General features: G+C 41.3%; 1 long non-coding RNA gene across 2 annotated transcripts in view; it reads left to right on the top strand.

The window, feature by feature from the left end:
- LOC148594472 (uncharacterized) overlaps positions 1-27,083 on the top strand; it is a 70,134-nt gene that overhangs the window by 23,856 nt on the left and 19,195 nt on the right. Inside the window, exon 3 of one of the 2 annotated variants that reach the window (XR_015913460.1) lies at positions 11,379-11,433. The exons of the other annotated variant lie outside the window; for it this stretch is intronic. This is a non-coding gene — a long non-coding RNA (uncharacterized LOC148594472). Of the gene's footprint in view, positions 1-11,378; positions 11,434-27,083 lie in introns of those variants that run through there. 2 annotated transcript variants of the gene reach the window in all.

Genomic DNA, 27,083 nt, shown 5'->3' on the forward strand with positions numbered 1-27,083 from the left:
AGAGTGCAAAAGATACAGGCAGTAGTTTGTATCTAAATATTATAAAGGAAATAGTTCAGAAAAGAGCAGTGGGATAGTCTGACTGAAGAAGGAGTCTGTGCCTAAAAAAGATTCATGAGCTTACAAAAATGGCTGGATATATATAGATAGGTAGATAAATAAGATTTGATCTGTTATTGATAAATGAAACAATATTCAGAGAATACAGTTGGGTAAATGAAAGGGAGTGCAAGAGGAAGGAGATAATGATCACCTAATGAAACTGCCTCTGTTGGTGAATGAAATGGCCTATTTTCCCTTAGGCCCAGGAAAGGACAGGGAAACATGTGAGCCTCACTTTGTGGGTGTGCAGCTTTTCTCACCGTTCTAAGGAGCCTCTGCTTAACAAATCATTCCGGGCACCGTTATATCCAAAGGTTGTCAACAATTTGGAGGGAGTTCAGAGAACAGCAACAAAAATGATTAACAAGTCGGAATGATGAATGTTCCATATGAGGAAAGAGTAAAAGAAATATAAATAGCTTGACTGACTGGCATGTTTTGGCTTAACTATCAGAAAAAGCTTTGTGTTAGTGACATCTATTATGCTATAGACTGGACTTTCAGTAGAGAAGGAGAGTATCCTTTTAAATCTGTGGTCCACAAGGCTGTCCATCTCTGGTGCTGGGTTACTCTCCAGCATAAGGAGGCAGGTGACTTATGGTCACCAAGAGCCATGACTTTGTTTTGCTGCAGTGATGATGGTAAGGCTGGAGGTCCTGCGGTCACATCCAACTGGTACTTCAGGGAGGGTGGGAGGAAGACCAGATACCTTCCCTCTGCAGGAAGAGTTTGGGAACTTGAGCTCATTGGTTTTATTATTTACAGAGGAACTTCAGGTAGAAGAAAAGTCTCTAAAAGGTTAGGGCTTGAAATATAACTGCAGCCCATTAACCGCAAAGGAGGAATCTCTTTAGCTTGTGAGGACATTTGAATAGCACAGTATTAAAGGAGTGAAGAGTTACTGATCCCGTAGGCACTTGACAACATATTTTGGATTTTTTATTCTTCCTGAAAAGAAGGCTTTATTTCTTAATCAGAAACTTTTAGATGTTTTACTAGCAAGGGAGGCTGTAAGTTATTATATAGCCTACTAGCGAGGCTGTAAGTTATTATATAGGTTGCCCCTGTGCCATAGCATAGGGAAGAAATAGCTGAGCTCTGGAAGGAGGACAGCCCTGCCTGATGCTGGAGGGTGAGAACACTTTTTCTTTAAGAATGGTGGAAGTCCCATTAAACTGAGTCATTTCAAATTTAGACTGAGTGAAGCACTTCACAATTTACTATGGGGAACAATCCAATGTTGGCAAGAGAATGAACAAAATGACCTAATACTGTAAAGATTATCTATCTGTATTTCCTGTAGGTCTATGAAATGTCCGACTTCTGCAGGATTTGATTTCAATGTGACCACCAAGAAAACAGAGTGAGGAAGGTTTTCTTATTCTTGGTGTGGGTGTAATGTTCCCATGTTTCTTCATAGCAGGTCTAGTCTAAATGATCTGGAGTATTTGAGTGCAAAGCACTCAGATTTAGCTGGGGCAGGTTGCAAGCTACTCAGCCCTGCTAAACATCCTCAGCCCTGCTAAACATCCTGTGCTGCAAAAGGCACACAGTTCTTAAGCTTTTATTTGAATAGGCTGTGCTATTATTAAAATAACCTTCAAGTGTTGACTGAAAATCCCTTCACACTTTGCTAAAATTGTCCTGAAATTTCTGTCATTCTCACTAATATGTTTCATTTTCCGTCCCACATGCAGTACTTAGCATTGCAAGAATTTCCCCCTCTTCTACCTGCTGTATATTAAAAAGGTTGGTGTCATTTTCCTAAAACAAATAAGTGAAATTTTCCCTTTGATCATTTTTTCTGTTCTTATGAAAAGTACACTGAGTTTAAAGCTGCCTCTGTCTATTGTTGTCTAAATGACAAGTCTACATCAAGTGATTTAAAAGTTTGCAGTTACAAATGAAAATGTCTTTAACTATTTATAATCATCTTTGTTTAAACTGTGCTCCCACATAGAAGCAAGGTAAGTGAGGCACAGAAAACAATGTCTTGCTAAAGAGTCAGTGTTTTTCTGAAAGGACATGTTCTTATCAAGGACCGAGAAAGTCTATTTTCTTTCAGCCTATGAAATATTTACTTGCTAGGCAGTATCAAAAATACCCATTTTCCTTAGTGCTGTACCAGCCCAACCCATCAATGCGCTGGTTAATTAAGTGTGACCTAAACCAACTTGACTTGAGCTCTGCATTAAATGCACAAAACCCATTTGAGCTGACCAGCAGCAGAAGTGGTACTCAGAGAAATTGAAAAGGATTTCTCCCAAATGCTTTCTACTTACTTACAGCACTCAAGTAATGGCTGAAGATTAGCATATGACATGACAGATTACATTAAGTCATGTCTTTCCAGTGCTTTATGACAGCACTATCACATTAGCTTCTTAGCACTGGCACATCGAGGCATGCAAATGTTTTCAGACCCTCTTATTCAAATCTACAAGCTGACATGGCAGCCTTGATATGATTATTAGTCATTTGAGAGACTTTAATTCACGTCATCAGATAACAGGTTCTGCTAAAAGGTTAGAGAAACTGTCTGCTTTTAATGAAGCCCTCAAAAAAGACCCTCAAAAACCTCCCTGCTCACAGAGAGCCTGATTTGACTTTATTGACAAGATCCCCCTAAGAATGAACTTGAGTTGAATAAGTAAGCAGGCATTGAGAGTGAAAAACACTGATTCCATTAAAAATTAGACCTAACTGGGTTGGAGTCCTATCTTCCCTCTTACATTTTCCCTTTTTAGTTTTATCCTAGCTTCAAAGACAAGGTACACTGCCTACACAGTGAAGATTATTGTCATTATGATACCAAATGGGGAAGAACGGGGCAATGAGTGGTCTGATACTTACCTTAGTGGTAGACTTCCATAGTTATGCTGAGCTCATGGTCACTGCAGCTTATGATGAAAGGTTAACTGAAGGCATCTTGTGACAAATTCTCTGTTTGTCATCTTCTAGTCTACATCTACTAATGTGATTTTATATACAAAAATATGTATATAAATGTGCTTGTCTTCTAGTGGAAATAGACATTGTAAGATAGGCACACACAGATCAGTGGAGTCTGGCACAAGTTACGCTCTGTTTCAAACAAAGGAGACCTGAGTGAGGGTGAGAGGTGATGGTCTGGGGCAAGTGCAGAGGGCAGGAGACCCCTACAGATAAAAGGCATGCTTGTCGCTGGAGAGGTCAGTTCTGTTTGGATCCAAGTCAGCAGTGTGCCCAGGCCTAAGATGTGCATCACAGAATTATGGAGAAATTAATCAGAGTTTTAAAAATCCTTTGGGCACCAGTACCCTCCCCACCAGTAGAATCTGGGTCCCTATAGTATTTTGCAGACGACACCAGGTTTTGAGAAAGGTTCTGAAATCTCTATGAGTGCAGCTCGTTGCAGACCTGAGACTGAGTGACCTGTTTGGTTGGATTTTGGTCACCTGAGTGCTTATGCTAGTCTGAGAAGGCCTGAGGTGCTTGTGAAAGACTTTGCAAAGTCTTGGGATCTTTGCAAAGGGTAGGGATCACTCTCCTTATCCATCAGACTTTCTATAGAGTCTTGCTTGGTTTGCTTCTTAGCAGTGTTTTGTCTTGGAAAGTAGTGGAGAAATGTATTTAGGTTCCCAGACATAGCAGGTTTGAGCTTATTGTCATAGTTAGCTTAATTTTTTGGTCCCTGTTGTTCAGAACACAATTTTAGAATTCCCTGTAAGGGACTTATACTTGGGTTATTAGGGCATGTGCAGCATGAGTTTGCTGCAAGCATCTGATCTGCAGTACATTGACTTCAGAGTGTATGACCTGGTTTGCATCACCTTTCATGTCCCATCTGAATGTCACTGCTCTAGCATACATGCTCAGCTAACTCTGCTTTCTTTCTTTCCAAATTCAAAAGCAAGTAGTGCAAAAACAGCTATGTCCTCTATACCCTCTAGCTAAATTCTCCCATCTTCATTTCCCTTTACTACCTCTCCTGTAGCTTTCCTCAGAAACTGCTCTGCTGCTTTCTCCATTGTCTTTTGGTCTTTCAGCCCTTTTGTATGGAATGTTACAAATACTGTTGTTCTATGGTTATACTTTGGGCAAATGACAGCACCAGGGACAAGGCAGTGGACCATACACCCTGTGTTAGTTCTCCTGCCTTCTTTCTCAAGACCTTCTCTGTTCCTCACCCCAGTCCAGCTCTCTACAATACAGAATCTTCTCCTGGGCTTTGCTAGCAATAGGGACCCACGTTCGTGTGTTTGTACTTTGCCAATTCCTTATCTCTTCTCAAATCCATCTTAAAATGTATCTTTCAGCCTTGCTTATGCCTGTTAGTTTTTCTCTCTCTCTAATTGGATTTATAACCAAGTGCTTTAATTTATTCACGTAGAATGCCTTTGTAACTGCATTAAGTTAATTTAAATTGTTGCTTTATATAATTCTGCACAGCATTTTCAGCCACAGTTTGTGCGAAAGCTACTATGCAACACAGTTGCACTACGCTATATTCTAACAGGATTTTTACATGGTTTTCTCTGAAACATAAAAAAACCCAATTATTTCATGCTATGTCATTGTTCATAAATTGATCTGCAAGATTAAAATAAAATATTTAGACTCTCATCCTGGAAACTCCTCCATACATGAGTTCTCCAATTGAGTTTGGAAGAGATTCAAAAGCTACAGGCCTGGTTATGGGACACGCCAGCAAAGAGCAATACAGGTGAATGAAAAGATTGAAGTTTAGGACAGAGCTTAGTTGGAGGCCTGTTGCTAGTGCTGTCCCCTAGGGGGTCAGTCCTTGGTCCAGTCCTGTTCAATTTATTCACCAATGACCTGGATGAAGGCTCCCTCAGCAAGTTTGCTGATGATACCAAACTGGGAGGAGTAGCCGATACCCCAGAGGGCTGTGCTGCCATCCAGAGGGACCTGGACAGACTGGACAACTGGGTGGTGAAAAACCTCATGCAATTCAACAAGGCCAAGTGCAAGGTCCTGCACCTGGGGAGGAATAACCCCAGACACCAGTACAGCTGCAGCTCTGCGGAGAAAGACCTGGGTGTCTTGGTGGACAACAAGTTGACCATGAGGCAGCAGTGTGCTCTCGTGGCCAAGAAGGCCAATGGGATCCTGGGGTGCGTTAAGAAGAGCGTCTCCAGCAGGTCGAGGGAGGGGATCCTGCCCCTCTACTCAGCCCTGGTGAGGCCACATCTGGAGTATTGTGTCCAGTTCTGGGCTCCACAGTACAAGAGGGATGTGGAGCTGCTGGAGAGAGTCCAGTGCAGGACTACAAGGATGATCAGGGGCCTGGAACATCTGCCCTATGAGGAGAGGCTGAGGGAGCTGGGCCTGTTCAGCCTGGAGAAGAGAAGGCTGGGAGGGGATTTAATCAGTGTCTAGAAGTACCTCAAGGGAGGCAGTGAGGAGGATGGTGCTGGCGTCTTTACACTGGTGGCCACCGACAGAACTAGAGGTAATGGCCACAAACTGAAGCACCAAAAGTTCCACAGGAACTTAAGGAAAAATCTCTTAACAGTGAGGGTGCCAGAGCACTGGAACAGGCTGCCCAGAGAGGTTGTGGAGTCTCCTTCTCTGGAGATCTTCAAAACCCCCTTGGACGCAGTCCTGTGCCACGTGCTCTGCCTGACCCTGCGTGTGCAGGGGGGTTGGACTAGATGACCTCTAGAGGTCCCTTCCAACCTTAAGGATTCTATGATTCTGTGATTCTGTGACGGTTCGCTCAGGTGCGCTCCTGAAACTTCCTAAGAATTACAAGAATAAATGGAGATGAAATTACATTAGAAGACAGGACACAACTTTAGAGTTCTTTTCCCTCCCACACAGTAAGCCTAAGGGCCTTCTTGCTAAAGGTTATCACTGAACTTGCAAGCCCAGTTAGGTAAAACAAACGAAAAGGTTGATATCTGTACATATGTATGTTAATATGTGCTCTGTTAGTAAGGATACAAATATATAAACTGCTTTCAGTCCTCATGCAATAGGGAAAACAAATACACCCCCGTCACTCCCAAATGTGATCCACATGGGATTTGTCATTAACTAGTCTGCCTGCAGGCCAATTCTTTTAGCTTATTTGTAGCTTCTTCATGGTGGGTATTTGCTGTGAAAAGAAAATTCTGCATATCCTTGTTTTCCATCCCCCTGACCAAAACAGCTTCAGAGAAATAGTAGGAAAAGACTTTCAAAGCAGTGGTTCCACCTGCTGTCCCTTCAGCTGCAGTCCCAGGAGGTCACTACTGTTCAAATGGGTTTAGCATAGTGGCTGCCTGTTTTAGGACATGTCTCACCTGCCTGCATCTCCTCTGTACTCACATCCTGGCCATCATTTGCCTTCTCTGAAACATGTCAAGTAGTAGGCTGGGGTTAGAGAAACAAGAACAATTTTTAAATCCTGCTGAATCTCCAGACTTTTTTTCAGATGGTTCTGTACTTGCAGTTATTTTCATCCTGTTATTTAATACAAGCTAGAAAACAAATACTGTTTTGCTCCCATCTGCCTATTTCTCTTGAAAGGAGAATATGTTAATGAATGGAGAATCTATTCCCCCACACCTTTTCTTTACTTCCAGCCTCCTGCCATGTTCATATTCCCATATGTAGAAATTCTGAGCTGTTCCAGTGTCTCAGATTTACTTTAAATGTGTTTTAGGCTTGAATGCTGGAGAGTGACAAATGCCAGCGAGTCGGGAGTGTTTGTTCACCAGAGGCTGCAATCTCTTCCGACAGCTAACTACAGCTCTAATCTTCATTTGCACTCTCCCAGTCCTGTAACAGATTGCATTTCTCTCATCCTTTCTCTCTCTCCGTGTTATTAATTCTTCACCTTTAAAAAGATTAATACCTTTCAAGAAATGGACTTGTGTGCTGATTCAACTCTTCTGAGTGTTAATATATGGAGCCCACAGCACTGAGAACAGCAGTTTGATATCCAGCACCTGATGGACCTTGATGTACAACCACCGTTACCTACGTTTTTGTTGTTTGTGAGGCTTAACACCATACTTGGATGTAAAGGTGCTGCTAGTGGGAGTGAATCAATTGGTTTAGGAGTTAAGATACTTTTAGATTAATCATATCTGTTAATTGTACATTTCACTGTTGAAGGGCTGACCACAGCATCTGCATTTCTCATCAGCACAAAAGCTTTTAGTGGCCTACTTGGGGATCAACACAAAAATAAGGTGTGATGAAGGGGAATATCTGGGGTATTGACTTCATAGGTATCACCATTTTTTTGTCAGTGCCTTATGCTGTTGTTGATATTGGAAAAGTCTTTCTGGTGCTTGTCATTTAAGTCTCTCAAGGATGAATTAGATATAAATCTCCATCTTTAAATACTGGCATTCAAATATCCTGTAGCAATCTAGCAGTCACAAAAGTGATTGTTATCACTTTATCTCATTTTTATCTCTATTTAAATTTGTATAAAATAATGTTTTCGTTAAACAACTGGTTGTGCAGTTGTTACACTGATTTTTTTTTGCCTTCAGCACTCATGTGTTCTCCAGATACCATATTTTCTAACTGTTTAATAACTGTAGAAATTTTAAAATTAAGATACTAAGATTTGGAATGAGTCAGTCGGCATTGAAGGAAGGAAGAAGTTTGCTAGCATGGGACAAGTCTAGGAACATTTTAAATGAAGTTAAAGAAAGTTCAAACTCAAGTAGCTTTTGACATCTTATCTTTTCTCCTTCAGCATGTTCCATCTCGTCACCATCCTTGGATTTCTTGAACATACATCTTTCTCTCATTTTAGTCTAGCTGTCCTTCATACATCATTTCTGAGGCCTTGTCTGAATTAGGACAGAGGATGACTTACAGCTCCATCCCACCAGATAAGAGCAAATGTATTTTACCTAGTAGATCTTAAAATTATGGATATTCACCTGGTTCTGTGCTAGGTAAGGTTATTTGAGCTAGTCTTAAACAAACTTCTTTGAGTATATTGAACTCACTGCGTGCTGGACCATCCTGGGTCATATATTTCTGACACTGAATTGCCTCAAATGTCCTAACCAGCACTGCATTCTGAAGTGCAGATATACCATGTACTTGAGATTGCATCACATTGACATATGGATTAGCTGGTGGAGGTGGTGCCTAAAATGCTCTTTAGCTCTGCTTTTAAAATATATGTTTAGATTTTTGGTTTTATATGACTGAATTTGATTTAGCACTTGGTGCTAAACCGACTAAGTTCAGTTTTAAAGTGAGCCAGTAATTGGGTTTTCCTCTCGGTGACAGGAGATCTCCGAATGAAGTTGCTTTGACAAATACTGTGAGCATTATATTTTTATAGCATGAAACCTTACCCTGTTGTCACTGAAGTCAAGGGTATTCATTGATTTTACTGAAGAGGAGAAGCAGTGCTGCAGCCAACAGAGGTTTCAGACACCGTTTAGCAGAAATAATTCCTTGGGCAGGTGGCATTGTCCAAAACACTCTTGGCAAAAGGAATGGATTCGGAAGGTGGTTCAGCATGTTTTCTAGAGGATGTAGTGTGACCCATTTGATAAGCGGAAGTGCTATTAAATGAAGTTTGTATGACCTAGCGTTGAAATTACCTGTATAACTTAGGAATAAACCTATATCAATACGTCACTAGAGAGGAGATATTGCCATATGAATAGTTGAGTTGCATGTTGCATTTCTGTGAATATATCAATACATGTGTGTACATCTGTGCTGCGCATGTAATTACATGAGTGTACATGATGTGCTTTGGTCTGTTGGGAAGATATCAGCTTAAGGTCAGTAGAGGGGGTACTTACCTTTACAAGGCACTTGTCCTGCCTGTACTTTGCATCTTCTGGCATGTCTTGAGAGCTCTCTGCTCCATTCAGCACTCCCCTGGCTAACCTGATTTCCAAAGAAGTTACTGCGAGACAGTGGGACTTGCGTTCTGCTCTGCTGGTCCCTCTATGGAAATGCAGGGTACAGTTTACCTGAGGCAGATCTGTTTTAAAGGACCTGCTTTCTTTTCAAGTCAGGAGAAATAGTTTTTGCATTTCTAGTATCTGGTAATACCTTGGATGTAACTTTTTTCTGTCATCCCGTTTAGCATTCGCTAAGGAGAGGGCCAGATCCACTCTGCTCCCCCCACCAGCTTTTGCTCAGCATCTCTGAGATGCGAACAGGCCCAAGTGGCGCATGGTAACTTCTCCCCACAGTTACAGAGGAGCCTAAACAATGGTGGTGGAAACGATGACAACTCGGTGCCGCGTCCCTGGCCCCAGGCTCTGGGCCTCCCTCGTGCTCCGCACTGTGCACTGGCGTCCTAACGCTGCACAGGGCCATGCTCTGCAGGGCATGTGACCTTACAAGAAGCCCCAGGTGTGATGTGACACAGATTTGGTGAGGTTTTGGCAGAATCGTGGCCCTTGCCGGGTAGGGAAGGTCAGCAGGGAGGTGTTAGACAGGGTTTCTAACAAGGGGTAGCAGCCTGGAGCAGGTGTCTGGACTCCGTGTGGAGGGGAGAGCAAAACAGTCAAGTGGGGCCAAAAAGTGCAGGGAAATCAAAGAATTCCAGGGAAACTGGGGTTCAAGCTCCTGAGCTTCCCATGGGGAAGCAGGGACCTGGCCTGCATGTGCTCTGGCTCAGCAGGCGGTGAGCACCAAGAGCTGGCACAGTGCAGGCCGGAGCGGGCTGGCCCTCATTGCCTGGGGGAGCTGGGAAGAGTTCTTAGAGCAAACGGGATTGTGTCCTATAGCACGTGTGAGGGTCACGGGCACCTTCCGCTGCTTTTGTCTGAAGGGACCGACAGTCCTGCAAGCACGCAGGATGACTTCAGGCTTATGTTATCAGGTTTTCTTCGTTGGCCATCTAAGACCAGCAGAAAACTGCAGTGTTCACTGGGTTGTAGCAACAATAAAAATATAAAGGAGTGGTCATTTCTTTCAAATGTTACATTAGACCTCTATTAGGGTAGAAATAGATGCATTTGCCATAAAGTGGCTTTTTCTTTTCTTTCTTCTTCACCTTTCTTGATTGTAGCTTCTGTCTAAACCCCTGCATTACTTAACAGATCTGGAAGATGCAGTACCCAAATCTTCCTAACGCCTAGTATGCATGGAGATCAGCTGAGTCCAAGAGGACTGATGCTGCCTGCAAAGTACAAAGGACTTGTGTGTAATTGATTGGCTTAATGAGTTGCCAGCTTCATTTCATCAGCTGTGTCGTGCATCTCAGTTTCTCAGTCTCCTATAGAATGGCAGCAGTGAAACTGTGGGATAAAAATGTGACATTCTAGATAATCACTCCATGATAACAATTAGGAAATCCTAACTCCTTAATGGCACCTAGCAGCCTATCAGATAAACTGAATATATTTTAAAAGTTAACTCTGTCTTTTCTGGATCTTTCTTTGTTTTATGTAGTAGATGTAGCTTAGTTGCTTTGTCTGTTTTTGTTTCATTAAGCCTTATTTTTGATTTTTATATAATAACAGAAATGCTACTGTGTTTTAAATTGTTAAAGAGTATGTGTTGTAGCAGGTAATGAATGATTCTTAAAAAGATATATGGTTTGAAAAGAACCTGTATTTCTGATCAAAAATTTGTTACCAAAGAAGATCCGCTCTAACACAACAGCAGGTTACTGTGGGAGTCCTTGCTACATGATGCTGTAATTGCTAAAATTTTACATGGATTGAAATGTGATGGAGAAAACCACAAAGGAAAATCCATTGTGGGCTATTGTATATAAAGAAACTGTTTCTGTTGTCTCCATTGGGAGAGTATTCTGGAGAATGATCACTACATACTTACCTGTGTGCAAGCATTCTTCAGTCTGTGCTGGACAGTGTCACAGACAGGATACTTGGCTGGATGGGTGTTTTATCTGACGTGGTTCAGCCAATCTTAAATACTGCAAAAAGAAAGAAGCCTGGGGAAATACCTTTATTTTACTAAGGTATTTAATGATTCCTTTATGTTTGTCCAGAGATAAACTCTGCCATCTGATAGGCTATGTCTATCCATGGTGTTCTTGGAATATTTAGATTATTATTGTAAAGGAATTGTGATTTATTCTCAGAGGTGATGAATTGTATTCAGGCAGTAAGAAATAGGATGTTGCAGCTATGGATAGATTTATTTCAATAGCAAGTAGAAGCCAGAGAGCTATTAGGACTTTATTGTTATATGACAGATGGCTTTTTTTTTTCCCCCTGTTAAAATTAGGCAAAAAATGGTCTGTGGTCATTCAAAGACACTGTTACTTGTTCCCAACTAGGGAACTGCTAGTTTAACTCTATTTCCTTCCCTTTCAGTCGTCATGTTGGGCTGAAACTCTTAAGGAGACACTCCTTGTAATCCATGGGAAAGGAAAAAGAAATCAGAGTTATTCTGTACTGCATAGACTGAGTCCTAACTGCAGCTGTGCAGCTCTGGCAGTAACAGAGCAAAAGAGCATCCTGTCAGGTAGGCGCCTTTCTCTATAAGTGGGAACACTCCAAAGGAGGGATTGGTCTCTGCTCATTTATTTAAGGCAGAAGATACTTCCCACTTCAGCTATAGAGCCTCTCTTGTTTGTTGACCCAGGGAAAGCCAGATATAATGAGATAAGCTCACAGGAACTAGCAAATAGCTGCACCCTGGACTGCAAAGTTATGTAGGAAGAAGGCACTAGAAGAGAGGGAGAAGGACTTGCTGCTGGGAAAATCTGGAAGAGCCTTTCCATTAAACATGAGCTAGAGACCACAGTGGAAGGGGAACCCTTTTCTTCCCATTTTAGCAATTCCCATGCATTTAGTAGTAGTGCATTCACTTTATGATAAAAAGCAGGACATTTGAGGTGACACATTTGACAGGGCTTGTTAAAACACCACGAAAAATGTTGGCCTCTAGCACAGCATGTTGCCAGCTGAGAGAAACAAATCTGTGAGGAAGATGGGAATTACAGCCCCTAGGAGAGGAGAATCTCAAGGGTTTTACAAATACCAGGTCTCAGTCAGGAGGGACCATGGAGAGACCAAAAGAGAGATTTTCTGATAACTACTGAGCCAGGTGTTCTGGGAGGATGAAAGCTTGAAGGACATGCTGTACCTCTGATGCCTGCAGGGGCTGGCTAGAGGACACAGTCAGTCAGCATAGCTGATAGTAGATTCCTGCTGAGATAAAAATATGGAGAAAGTCAGATACAAAGCATTTAAAAAAACTGCTATGTAACAGACAGCATGGTTTAGTGCCTGATGTTTAACCACAGATAGACTTTAAACTGAGATGGCTCTGACTGTTTCTTGTCATTTTTTGCATGGTAGTTAGAAGTTTGTGTTGGCACCCTGTAGATCATAGCTGGATTCTGGATAAACAAAATGCTTCTGTTTCCAAGCTTGCTAGATCCTTTAACTTCACAAATACCAGCATTCATCTTGCTTCTCCTCCCACGCCAATTAATGTTTGCATATGTGTAACCAGTAAACATTCACCAGAAATGTTCTACCTCAAAAAGTGATTTAGCTCAGTAATTGTGCCATGAAGTATATATATGAATGTTCTGCTCAGAAAAAATAACAAGAAAAATTAACAGTTTACTAAATTAGCTCATATTCACCATATGCAGTCAGTCCTCTTCAAAAGGCTTGATGCACTCAGAACAAGATTTTATCCTACTTTGAATTTGGAATATCCTCACCATTTTATAAAACTATCTGAACAGTGGTTTTGAGAAGTGTTTTAGTATCTCCATTTAAAAATATGACAAAATTTTGGAGGAAAAGTTATTACATTTCCATACCTTCCAATGAAAACAATTATAATGTTCAAAAAATTTCAATTTATTCCAATTACAGGTATTCACAGTTAGTTATGATTTATATGAGAAACTGTAACAATGCTGATCAGGTTTTTGGAGGGTCAGCTTGTTTAGAGTGCTATTTTGAAACTGAAGATGAGCCTGTGCTCAGAAATGCAGTAGGTTTCTGCTAGGTAGTTGTTTAGAAACTCTAGCCATTCCAAGTACGCAGCATAGAGCATAATGCTTTAGCTTGGCTTAAGGCTCCATGCGATTTACAAAACAAATAAAGTTTGACCATAAATGTTGTGATAGTTTTATAGTTCTATTTTGTAGGAACATTAACTTGCTATTCCCTTGTCTGCATACATCCGTACCAATAGATTTAATTAATATATAAATATATATATAAAATCAATTATATATGTGCGAGTTTCTTACAGAGTGTTTTTATTCAATAAGTATCAAAGCCTTTTATGAAAAAAGTTAAATATCATTATTTCTCAACTTTACATGCAGGGAAACTGAAACTAATCAGGGCTTTGTAGATTTGGTAAAGACCTAAAAGTAGTTCTCAACACCAGAGTGGCTTTCGGAAAACCTTTAGAGAGTATCTGAGAAGCCAGATGTGTTAACCATCTGTGCCCAGGTTTCTCCAAAGCTTTGTTAAAAGTGCTCTGTTTTCCCTGGCAAACTCCGATGTGGGTCAGGTCAGATCTGTGAGGTGTTCGCTGGGTTGGTGCTGATTTGATGAGGTTCAGCTGCAGGTTTTCTAACCCAAGGCAGGGATAGAAGGGTTGCTTCTGTTTCTCAAGTGATGATCTTTGTGTCAGTCCATAACCAAGGAGTTGCTACTGGCAATAATGAAGTCATTAAAAATACAAATATTCCTACATTCTGGACTTACTGCAGATCTCATAAGTAATGAAAACTCTCCACTGCTTTCTCTTTATTTGTTGTACAATACATGTATTGTCCAACAACGTATAGACCAGAAGGATATATATTTATGCAAGTGTGTGAATAAATATGTATAAAAACACACACATGCATGTATGTACATACTTTACACTTTATGATCCATCCTTTCCTTCCTCTCTTTGTAGCAATTTGTGATCCACATTTTTCTTCTCTTCTTTCTTTCCTAGCTTCAGTTTTAACGCAACCCTCCTGGCCATGGCTTTTGCTTTTATAGCCTTACTAATAGTGCCAACTGCAGTTAAGCCATGTTTATTTGAAAAGCTTAATTGAGACTTGCAAAAACTTCCTCATTACTTTTCTTAAATACTAAAAAGTGAAAGTAGAAATTGTTTTTATGCAATGAGCATGGTGCTGTTGAACCTGCAGCTCCTGTTTTGGTAAGATTTTTTGCCCGGCCTACAGAGCAGTCAGTTTTTGGGACATCTCACGCAGGCTTAGGAGACAGTTTTGGGCTATTTGTGAGTAGCTATAGCTTTTACACAGATATGTATAGATTTCAGGCCAGGCTGTTCAATCTGGTCTCAAAGAAGCACCTGCAAGTTAGGTGGAAGTGACTTATTCTGAGCCTCATCTTAAGTCACCTTTTCTGACCTGTCTTGAAGTTGGTCCATGTCTAATTTAAATCACCACTTGCTAAGGAGGTAACACAGTCTTCATACAAAACATTCTGCCAGCTAGTGATTCCTGGAATATCTTTACCCTGATTCACAGACCAGAAGAGAGGTTGGTTTAGGGATAAAAAAACTTACAAGTTCTTAGCTGTGGCAAGGAAATTTCTATCTTTTCCGCTGTGGCAATGTTCTAGCTTCTCTGTGTTGCCCAAACCAGATAAAAAGCAGCATTGAATATTGTATATTAGAGGAGTACATTATGCTCTTGAGAAAGTTATCTGCTCGCTAATATCCAAAACAAAAGAACATTATAAAATATAGTCATGAAATTGTGTACCAGAATAATGTGCACAAATCTTCATAACAAACAGCAAATGGGGAAATTAGCCATAAAAATCCCATTTGCCAATAACAGAGTTTGTGCCTGTAAACTCTTGAGCACCACTTTGCAAATGGCCACTATAATAAAAAGGGAGTAATCAGATTTGATGGCAGCATTGGTAATCAGGTTTTCCAGCAAGCTTTGGTAAGAAATCCGTTCCGTGTGTAATCAAGACATTGTGTCATTGCAACAAGGAGCTGTCCCCGCGGCTGGAGCCTCCGTCCGCGGGATCGGCGTTCCGAGCAGAGCCGCACGCAGAACAAAAGCATCACAGTGAAGCAAAGCAGGAGGACATTTCACAAGCCTCATAGGACAACTTCAGTAATTAATTGTAATCACAACCTTTTCCCTGAATTTATTGTAAGCTTCTGGCCAACTTGCTGTCTTTTTTTTTTTTTTGAGCTTGAAGGGTGTAAACTCTGTGATAGGCAGGTTGGGTACAGGTAAATCCAATATGTAGGATGTCTCCCATGAATCAGTGTTCTCTGTGGAAATGTTTATTTTATTTAATTTTATTTTTTTCTAATATCAAGGTTTTGTTAACATGGTTCTGAGGATAATCAGTTTTGGCAGAAGTTAGCAAAAAAATCAGATTTTTGATGTCAAGTTATATTTATAGAAATTGTGTATTAGATTACAGGTAATTGACAGTGTCCTTTAGATTGACAAGTGAGATAGGATGATCTTATTTTCAATCATCTGTTATGCTTAAGGTGTTTCTTTAATGCTTTGGATTGCAGTTTAAAAATAGAGGGCCTATGCATGTGCTTCTGCTTGCTAGGGTACTGCAAACTTGATTTCTGAGGTTGCTGACAGCTTCTGAAAGATTTAAGAACTGTCAGCAGGAAACATTCCCATAGAATCTGTACTGTGAACTTTTTCTGGAAAAACAGCATCATTTAGCAGGTAATATATCTGCAATAAATATACAGTTATGCAATAATGGCTCATTAATTTGGTAAATCATAACATGGTCTTTTCTTTGAATTTGAAAAGGAACCTGTAGAAAGAGTAAATTCCTACTTAGCTGGCTGGTGAACTTGCTTATAGATTAATATTACCAGGTTTAAGCTTTGAAATAGCCATTTGATTTGTAGAGGAGATAACATTTACTCATGTCATTTTCTTTCTGCATAAACAGATTTCCATTTTGGCCTTGGTTAATACAATAGAATTTTTTTCTTTTTTTCCTTCCTTTTTTATTCCTTTTGGATGTGCTAGGATACCACTGAAGTACTTTGTTTGGTATGTAACTGCTAATTTATCCTTTATGTCTTTATGATCTTGTCAGTGCCTTATGTCTCCCTTAGTTTTTCTAATCTAAAATAATCCCAGTGAAATCCTTTGATTGTCTGTTTGGACCTAATCCACTTCTAAAGCAGGAGTGTAATGGGCTTTATGGCACTTACTTGGAAGTAATTTATCCAACAGAGTGAATATAGATACTTGTTTTAATAAGAATATGCTTTATGGTAAGTGGGGACGGCTATTTAATTAGCCAAAGGGAAAGTAGTTCATGATACAATCTGTTCCAATCATCTTGGACATTAAACAAAAAGTCAGACAAAGTTATTTATGTACATTCACTTTATTTGTAGTTGCTTTGTGTAACCTCTTGCTAGAACTTTACAGCATTGTCTGGATAAAAAGAAAAAAAAAGGATGCGTGTTTCTTATAAAAAATGTAAACAGGAGTTTCACTTATTGCTGTCAGTGCTTCGAGTGCACATACATTAAAACAGTTTACAGTGGTAGCAGGGCTCAGTTTATCCTGGATAATACGCTCTTTCGACATTTGGTGGTTTACATCTTTCTGATGTGAGGGCTGATGTAGGATGCTATAGAAGTATTACACTCCTCTTATTTCTAATGTGGATTTTTTCCTTTGCCTTGAGCTGCCTGCTGCGTGGATAAGTAAGACATATTTCTGAAGCACAGGAATTCCTGTGTGGTGCTGTAGATGCTGCTAGGACTTTAGGAAGGATTAGAGCAATATTCAGAAACTAAATGGGAAGCTGCTTCCCCGTCAGTTCTTCTGATTGTATTGAGTACAGAGCATTTACATGATTCCTTAGGTGTTGTATTTTGTTATTAGTAGGAAGTGTAGGTAGGAAACACATAAGCAACAGAGCAAAGACAGAAAAATGTGCAGGCTTAAAGAGGGTTCTACTATTTATGAATATGAAATAGTTATCTACTAACTAGGATGCTTCATTTTCCTGCAAAATTGTTCTTGTTTAAAGGACCAATCCAAAAACTTCTGAGTTGGCTTAAAAGAACTATGGGCACCTGTGGTCTTTGCATCAGACCCTAAGGGAAGACAGATGCCTTGTTTTTCTAGTTATAAATGAAACAAGAGTTGGTGCTATTGCAAACACCGGGCGCTGTTGAAAGTCGTCTCTGAATGGGATCGAGTTGCTTGCATCACCATTATCAGTGCCTATTATTTATACTTTGAACTAGCAATTTCTCTTCCTCTGCCCCCTATTTTGTCTATAGAAAACCCTTCAAGGTCCTTGCGCTCAAACGGATCACCAGGCTGTCCTGAATAACTGTGATTTCACATGCAGTTTGTCAGCTCAAAGAAGCCTATCCAGTATTTTGTATAGGAAAGTCTTCACTGTGTTGAACAGCCCTAGAATTTTTTCTCTGCATTACGGTAACACGCACAGACATTGAACACACACATTCAAGAAGAATTCCTGTGGCAATAGGAGTGGATGCCTAAGTTTATTTAGTGCAAAGAAAAATACCAGAATTAAGAAGGGGCTTTTCTTTTGCCTCCAGTTTCCAATCTCATCTACAATAAGTTGGAAGAGTTTTTGATATAAGACAGCGGGTAGTGTGGGATGATGCTTTCCCTCCTCCTCACAAATATGTATCGCCAGCTGGTTTATGTGACCCTGCTTGTTCCCATGAAGTCAATAGCAAAACTGAGATATTAAGCAAATATGGCCTATGTACACACACAAGTTATGACACAGCCTGGGAGTTACTGCAAGCCAGCAGACTCATGGCTTCCTCCTTGTCACTGCAGGAAGTCAGAAATGAGCAACGATTGGAAGTTGTATGGGTGAGAATTTGAAAAAAAAATATTCAGCCACATGATGCAAATAAAAGCATCATGTTAAAGAGGAGAGATATTTTGTTTTGGTCACATTACAGTATATTTCCATATGTATCTCAATTGAGCAACCCAATTCTTGGCAACTGACCGGTAGGTTATTCACCAGTATCAGTGAGGCTTGTTGCTGTGTCCAGTCCTAGTGTGAAACCAAATGTTAATGGACAACCCAAGCTGTGTTCAAAATGACATCTTAAAATGAAAGCAAAAAATTAAAATAGCTACTTACTGTACACAAATAGCAACTGCCCCAAACCGCAAGGGAAAATCTGTCTCAGCTTCCCAGATCTGATTGTCCAAGGCCCTGTTTCTGAAGGTGCTAATTGCCTCCTAAGGGATGCAAAATGCTCTTAAATCCCATTGAATTCAATGAACTCCAATTGATGAATCTCAGTGAGCTCCCAATGCAGTCAGCCCTCACAGCACCACAGACTCAAGGGCTCTCTGCAGTGTTCAGGATCAGGTCCTGCATGGACAAACAAAATAATGTTAGTGCAGGGCCCTGGATGACAACCAGGAAGGTTAATAAATCAAGAACATCAATTAGGATGTTCTGTGTAGCTGTGCTGCTCATTTATGCCCTTGTTCTTTGGAGACAGATGCATCTTTAACTGTGTGCTGTGAGTTGTCCCATTGACTTAGGGAACCATTCCACGTCTACAACTGAATATGCGCCTAATTCCTTGAAGGGCTAATGCCCAAGGGGTTTAAGACCCAAGGGGTCTTTTTGGTGGTGGAAAGCCCCTTTTGTGGACTCTGATGGCTGCTGCAGAGGCAGTTCATCTGGGTGTGCCAGGGCAGAGCACCCCATGGTAAAAGCAACCTCCCTTTGTAGAGCTCCAGCATGGAGCTACATTTCAAGGTAGATTTGAACACTCACCCTCAAAAAAAACAAACAGAAGACAGCCCCTTGCACCTCTCTGAAGCTTTTAAGACTTAAACTTCTTTCCCTGTAGTGGCAAACTTAGGTTTCCAGGCTTCCTTTGAAGTTGATCATTGCACTCTATTGGCTGTGCTTATCTGTCACTGTCATGCAGCCACCTCTGCAGTGAAATGCAGTAGCCATTTCAAAGTGACCTCGTAACACTTCTAAGAAATAACAGGGGGTCTCTAATGACCATACATCATCAGATCCTTAGATTCAGATCTCATACAAAAGCTCTTCAGATCTCTTAACACTTGGACCCAATACTGAATTGGAAGAACAGTGTCTGTGGCACCTCTAAGGTGTTGCTGCAGTGCTAGGCTAGTTTGGAGGTCTCCCTTCTGACTATAACCAGCCCCACCTTCCTTAGCTTTTCAGATCGCAGCACAAGGTGGTGTGGCTGCAGGCCATAACTCTAATGAAAACCTAGTACAGTGGGTAGATTGTTCCTGGATCTCATTATAGGCAATTGTTCCACTACTTCTCCTGGTTTTAATTCCTAAACCTAATATTTACCTCTGAGCATTCAAAGTTATTTTGAATTTTATCTTGACAAATCACTAAGGGGTCTATTCTTCTTTCAATGCATGCATTTAACTCTCATTAATGCTCTTATGAGTTATGCACAGAGCACAGCTCCAGCAGGTTTTTCCAGCAGCCTGAGTCTCAGCCCTTATATGGAGTTTCCAAGTTCCTTCTGCTTCTGAGCGAACATAAAATTCTTGTGCTCGAGTGGGGCCGAACGCGGCTTCCTCCCAGCCTCCGCTGTGAGCTCTGCTCCGCGGCGCAGACCAGGCCTGAGCTGCAGCGCTAGGGACTCTGCCCCTTTTCTTCCCCCGCTTCCAGCCGTGGCTACGTTTGCGTCCTGAGAATCCTAAAGGCCTGATTTAGCAAAGAGCTCTTTCAGGGTTTGCATTGCAGAAGCCTTGTGCAAGCTCCTACTGTAGAGAAACTGTGTGTCTCTTTTGTGCTGAACGAGGCTCTAAACTATGCCTAACGTTCAATTAACTGGGACGGAAAAACAAGCTTGGGCATGTTGTACCCCATTTAGTTCTTCTGTGAGCATTCTGCCAGGCTTTCAATTATGCTTCCTGAAGATGCTTTTGATTTTTTCTTTATATACTTGGCAAAGAATGGACCTGGACCAAGCCCATGATATCTAGAAATGAACCCTAAAGGAACTAATTTTTAAACACAGGGACCCAAAGGTTTAAAAGGGTGAGTGACTCAATATTGTTCATACTGTATTAGTTACTGTAGTTGGAGAGACTTAGCATAAAAGTTTTGGAAAATTACGATTTCCTGGGGCTTCTGCACCGACACTTTGATACAGTGCAGGTTACTTCATCAAGCAGTGACTGAAGCAATCTCAAAGAAAATGCTGGAAACAGAAGGGCCTATTTCGAAACTTAAAAATGCCTCTGCAGGGCAAGGTGCATTCTCCTCTGCCTGGTGAAAGGAAAATAAATCTCTTCCTAACAGAGAAGAGCTGTAGAAAACAGAAGTCAAAATACCAATGTCTGCCTTACAGACATCTCTAGATTCATGAAATACCCAAATAAGTCCCTTCACACAGTGCAGGTAGAACTGGCCAGGAAACCAAATTTCCTTTCAACCCTAGATTTTAGTGGGGGTTTTTTTTGAGGTTGGAGGGGAGAATTACCCCAAGTTTTGACAAAAGCCAAACCCACAGGAAATGTGGTATATCCAAAATGGACTGTGCTGCAAGGAGCACAAGGCTGAGCAAAGGGGGCTGACGTGATTTTGATCAGTTAAAGGAAAAGTTTAACCAGAAGGAATTCTGTCAGTGCCAGGGCTTGCAGAGACCACCAGCCCCTGTAGGGTCTCTCCTGGGCGCAGGCACCCAGTGGCTCCCGGTTTGCAGAGCAGTATAGGAGCTAGGCAGCTGGCACAGGCTCATGACTGGGGTCGGAAAGATTTAGGAGACAACACTGTGACAGATGTCGTCCTGCAGACATCCATAAGCCACAGCCCCTGAAAGCCAATGTCAGGCCTGTGGCAAAGGTCCTTGATCCCCAAAAGCTCTGGTTTGCCAGAGGTTTGCAAGGACAAATGCATTATCATGGAAAGATAAGAATTCAGCTCTGGGAACTCAACTCCAAGGACTTGCAGCAGTCTGGGAAACTGGACTTCTCAACAGCTCAGCAGACAGGTCGGCAGGAGGCCAGACATGCCAAGACCTGCCTGATAGACAGTGCTTCATCGGATGTTAGCTGAAATAGAGAAATAGGGAAAATAGTTTCTGATGAACAAGCATTTTCAACAAGTAAGTTTTATTGGAAAACTCCCAATTAGCTCTAGTTTACAGCAGTTTGAGATAGCTCATATGTTGCTGGTATAGACCAGCTATTCTCTAAAAAATGCAGGCAAACAGCAATTACCAAGTACAAAAATATGACGTGGGAAAAGTTTTGTGTTTGGGAGCTTAGGTTATTAACAAAAAGCTAGTTCCTATATAAATGCTAGGCATGTTCTCTGTAGCAGGCCAAGAATTGTAGGAATTAACCTCCTTTCCACCTTCCAGATGAAGCTGCCTGGCTGGTCAGTCAGTAGAGGAGGAAAAAAGCAAAAAGCTGCAGTCTCAGAGGAAAAAGGACTGTTTGATGTCATTTCTACTTATTTTTAGAGTACAGAAACTAACAGCTTCATGATCTGTTAAAGTTTCTCAGTCATTTTCTGTTGTTCCCTTAGGAACTGAACATGCTACGTAGCCCAGGCATCCTTCTCTTGGGGCAATCATAGTTAGTCATTTGGACACCGTCTCCTACATTTCTTACCCTGTTTCCCCTGTTAATATGTCAGTCTTTTTTCCTTTCCCTTCCCCCGTCCAGGTTTCTTTCTCCAGGTGCTTTTTGTGCTAAACCCTTGCTCTGGTTCCCGGAGGGCTTCTCCATTTCCTGCATGTCTCACCAAATTATGCAGTGATGCAGATGGTCATCATGTTTCTAATGTTCTAGTAACAACCTCTTTCTTAACCTCAGACTAACTTTCACTGTTGCATGAGAAAGGTATTGCTGGTAGATACGTCTGACGTTATATCACAGACTGCTATCTTTTTTCCTAGCCCTGAAATCTAGAGTTAAACTAATGTACTTATCCAAAACGTCATGCCTTGCAGACAGTGCGATATAAAAATCATGCACTTACAAGCGTTCATGCCTGAGATGACTAACTAGGAGAGAAAGAGCTAGCAACTATATCTGCATAATAGCCCTTCAATGAGAATTGCTTTGATGCTCTCTAATGATAAGGAGGTTTTACCTTAGCAGGAGTAATAGCCAGGCCTGTGTATTGGGGTCACCAGTGATTCCTGCAGTCGTTGGACTATCGTTGTTTTAAAATAGTGAACTTGCCAGAGGCAGCAGGTTCCGCTCCCGTTGCAGTGGTTAAGAAGCTGCCACGCAGAACAGGGCTGCTGCCTTCGCACCCCCTCAGAGACTGCCCCAATCATCTGTGCAGTTCTAGCCCATAAGAAAGACAGATTGTTTGCTGAAAAGTGGAGGAATTTTACCAATCTGTGGTATTGGAATTAACATATTATTACTGGATTGCAGGCCTTTTTTTTTTACATTGAAGTCTTTGCTTTGACTGCGGTTCTTAGAAAAAGCAAGTCTGTGAAAGAACTTCTGGCAAAACAATATACGAACATAAAATTTAAGGGCAATATGGTGGAGACATGTTTGAGAGCCGTGGGTATTAATATAACTAATTGGAGCGCACTGTATTTACTCGGAAACAACTTGAACTAAGCAGCGATGGTAGTCGCTTACCCTGGGAGCTCAGGGGGCCAGCAGTTGGTCACTGTATCTCCTCGCATGCCAGGTGAGCAGTAGGTTGCTGGACGTGAGCAGTTTCATTCTGCCCCTCTGCAATAGCATCAAGCTGCTGGGTTGGCAGGGAACTTAAGACCTTTGCAGTGTTAAGAGACAGTGATGAAAAGATATGACCTCTGATATGGGTTGTGTTTTGTCTTTCAAAAGTCCCCAAATCCTGTGGAAGTCGTGAAAAAACATGCACCAGCCTCACGTGTGTTATTGGCAGCATGGCAGAAGAGGGAGTCAGCCAGGCCTCTGGTGGAGTATTTGCTACCTGTTGTTTTAATAGAGCTGGAGATATCTATAGATAAATGTTCTCCAGACCTGTAAACCCCGTTCTTTTGCTGAAATCAGAATAGGAGAGGTGAAGAGCTGATATTCGGAGGTTTGTTCCTTCAGTACGAGGGCTCGACTTCAGGAGTTAGCACCAAACAGCCCAATGGCAACAGAAATGATCTGCATTACTTGTCTCGTATTTTCTGTTTCTTGCCGTGAAAGAGAAAGGAAGGTGGCACGATCTGTATCTTCTGCAATCACAGCCTTTTCTAAACGCTTTGGTATGTTATTGTAACTTGCCTCTTTCCCTCTTAAAAGTCTCTTCTATACTACGTTATAAATACCAATAAAACGTTAGTAGAAAAAAACACATAAAATACATGTTATTTGTTTTAGAAGCCTATGAGATACAGTGAGTGTAGGAGGCTGGAATTTTTTACAAGGGAGAGTATTATTTTCACTTTTTAATTTCACATTGACCAATATTTTTACTTTGAGTAAAATAAAAACATACGTTTTCCTGAGCCTTTACCAAGATAAATTTTCTGAACATTAGGCATTCCAGGATATACAGCCAACTCCTCCTGAGAGGCCAACGGATAGATCCATTTGCTCTGGGATATACTTTCTCCTCTGTCATCTGCCAGTTCTTGCCTGCAGCGGCAAAGCAAATACCATGTACAAAGCAAATCAGAAGTTGAGAGGGGACTGGTCTTCACCACCTTCTCATCTCACTTGTCCTGCAATAGCTTGCGTCAAGAGACCTGGCCAAGAGGGTAGACTGACTTTTCCTCTCGATGTGCAGGGGAAAAGGGCAGCAAAGCCAGTTTGGGAACGGCTGTGTGGAAGGTCCACCGAGCAGCCTGGTCGCCTCTTTCCATCCTGGCAATGAGTCACTGTAACCGTGTTGTTAAATGAAGTCATCTGCTACCGCTCCTCCAAGCCGTGCTATTAATACAGCCCATAGGCAGCCAGTGGCTGCTCCTTGTTCCCCAGGGATCCCAGACGCTGCCCGTGTTTTGCCAGAAGTTCCTGAGCCGAGCGCGGGGCGCAGGGGATGCTCGCAAGGATGGTGCCTGCTGCGCCTCCGGGCCCGGTGCGGTCCCTCGACGGGGCATGGCTGAGTGGGGTATAGCCCTGTACTTCAAAGCAAAACAAACAAACAAAACTTCATTTTGTACCTCAACTTACATATTTTAAAGTTATAAATTAATGTTTTTATAATATATCAGTGTATCTGCTGTTGACTTCATAGAGAAAAAGCGCACCCCCTTTCTTCTGTGGAATTTTTAAGGCAGCAGTTCTTCAGCCCTGCCAGCCCTTCAGTTCTCATGCTACAAACAAGAAAAATCCCCTATATCCAAATAGGCCTTTTTTGCCATTAATACATGGTTATACCAAGTGCACAGCTAGAGCCCGAGGACATCACAGTGCTTTAGAAAAATACATCACCATGAGCTGGTAAGCATTCCCACTCCAAGACATAAAGATTTAGGCTGGCTGAAAGTTTGTGCAGCAAAATTGTTAAAAAATTAGTATGATCAGTCCGAAAAAAAGATTAAAGCGGGAGCTGAGCCATAATATTTTCATTGTATCATGGACATATGTAAGTTATCTCTAAACTCTCCGCTCATAATCTTTTATTGGCAATGGGATGTTCTTGAAGGACTCTTCCAATTTGCATGCTTCTTACTGATAGGGGGGATACATCAGGTTTTTCCTCTTAGATTTCCCTCTTATCTTTGTTCAAACTTTTACATGAAAGCTAGGATTTGCTCTCAAGACAGCAGTTTTGTTAGTACCTTTATTAATTTTATCTAAATTCATTATAATCTTTTCTTACATGTTCATAAAAATGGTAGCTTTGCACACTTTTTGACTGCTATGGCATTGGGTCATGAAGCACGTTATTGAAACTCGTTTGTAGTGTTTAATATTGCATCCCGTGTCTGCTTGCAGGCTGCTGTGGAGATGCTCTTCAGTTTGTTCTTCCAGTGGTGTTTCCTGAGCTGTCCGTAGACGAGTCCGTGCAGCCCGGCCCCAGTGTCTGATTGGGGGTATCTGTGCGGACCCCCCGCAGGCAGGAGAGGCAGCCGCTCCGCACAGCCTCCCACGGAGCCGTGTGGGAGGGCGCTCCCGCTCTAGGAAGTGCCCAGCAGATTTTTGTTAGTAATCCTCCTTGTCCTCCAATGTTGGCATTTAAAATGTCATTATTGCTGCTGGCCCATTTAGGCCAGTTTTGAGATGAAGAGGGCAGTTAATATTTTAGAGTTGTTTTTCCAAATCTTTGCAAACTCAAGTAGATCTTTCTGCATTGGTCTAATTTATTTTATATTTTAGTTCTTTTTATTTGAAATGATACAAGCTGTAGACTTACTCTGTTTTGAAGAGGTGTGGGACCCAAGAGAACATGGAAGGTCCAGATGCTGCACCCTCAGTGCAGCAGGTTTTTGCATTCAGTTTTGCAAACCTTGACATTGGTATTTTGGCAACTATTTTTTTAATGTTAGGAGTATCAAAAAGTGCTATTTGGGAATTTATAGTGAAAAGTGCATTTCGAAACATTTTCGAGCTCATTTTTATATTCTTGTAATTCATGTCCTAAGCTGATTCTTACTTCTGATACCAGAACCAAGACAAGTGTGTGGTGCAATGAGTATGACGTAGGTAGGGAAACTTTCAAGTGGATGAGAAACAGTCTTCATGATGGGTCTAAATATCAGCATCTCCAATATATGAAAGAAGGGGCTGTTTCTCACTGCCAAAACTGTGCAAAGAAGGAGGGTCTGAAGTACAGTTCACTAGCAAATAATCACCTTCTCATGATGAGTGCTGTGGGTAGGTCAGTGTTTAGTGACAGCAGGTCACTGACCTTCACCACCGTTAGCTGGTTACGCATTCCGCTGTGTTGAACTGCCCGCTTGGCAAGTTGAACTAAACGTTCAAAATGCAGCAGTGGAGCTGCCCGCCCTGTGAAAAGGACCTTAGATCTGTCTCTGACAGTGAGCCATGGCAGACACTTGAGATAACAAAAACCTTCATTTGTCCTGCATTAGAAAGATGTGGGATGACTTCTCCTCCCTGCAGTATTCAATGTCTTGATGATACACAGTATTCTGAGGTTTATTTGAATTTGAAAGTAGGGGATTTGCTATTCCTTCAACAGTGTATTCAAAAATTATTTTAGATATATCACTATTTTTTTGTCTCTATAAAAGTTGTGTCAATTTGTATCTTGAAAAGTTATTTGCCTCAGCTACTTCTAGTCGAAGTAAAAGGTATGAAAATTTTAGAATTCCTCAGCTTTTAGCTTAATTGAGGTTTTTTATTTATTCTTGATCATGAGACAGTAAAAACAAGATATAACTTCTTTGTGCCACTTACTATTGTGCTTCCATCACATCCCTTTCTTATTCATCTCCCATCTAGGGTGAATAATCTTAGTCTTTTCAGACTATTGTGAAAGTCTAATTATTCACTATCTCATTCCTTACCTTATTCATGGGTGCAGCAGATTTTGCTGAGGATATTTTTTGGACTATTTAACCTCTGCTCCTGACTTTGAAGATACATATGTTTTTCTTCCGTGGTACATTACTTTGTATTTGTCAACAATGAATTTTTTTTATCCATGTATATAACTTCTTTCCATGTCCCTGAAGATCATTGTGATCCTCCTCCCTACCTCCTCAGGTCAATAATTTTCGGTCCCCACAGATGTTGCCATCTCACTGCTGCTCTACCTTTCAAAGCATTAGTAGGCAGTGAAATAATCAAGATGTGGTAGAGAACACAAGGAATCTTGTTGTTAACCTTTCACTATACAGAAAACTGTCTGGAATTCTACGGTTTACCTACTTTCTGCTACACAGCTTTTGACCCCAGCAATATTTGTCCTCCTACTTCATGCTGACTTAGTAGCATCTCATGAAAATCTTGTCACTGGCCCTTTCTCAGCTGAGTCACTTGCAGCAAGCAGCTCTCCTTACGTACTGCCAAAGTGACATACACATGAAGAATATTCAGAGATTAGCGAGACATATTTTATTTTTCATGGATTCTTTTCCCAGTTAGTTGAATCAGTTTATCAAAGTCAGTTCAGGCCTGT

Source organism: Tinamus guttatus, unplaced genomic scaffold, assembly GCF_059628265.1.
Source record: "Tinamus guttatus ecotype Peru unplaced genomic scaffold, ASM5962826v1 Tinamus_guttatus_pri_ptg000242l, whole genome shotgun sequence".
Lineage (NCBI taxonomy): Eukaryota > Metazoa > Chordata > Aves > Tinamiformes > Tinamidae > Tinamus > Tinamus guttatus.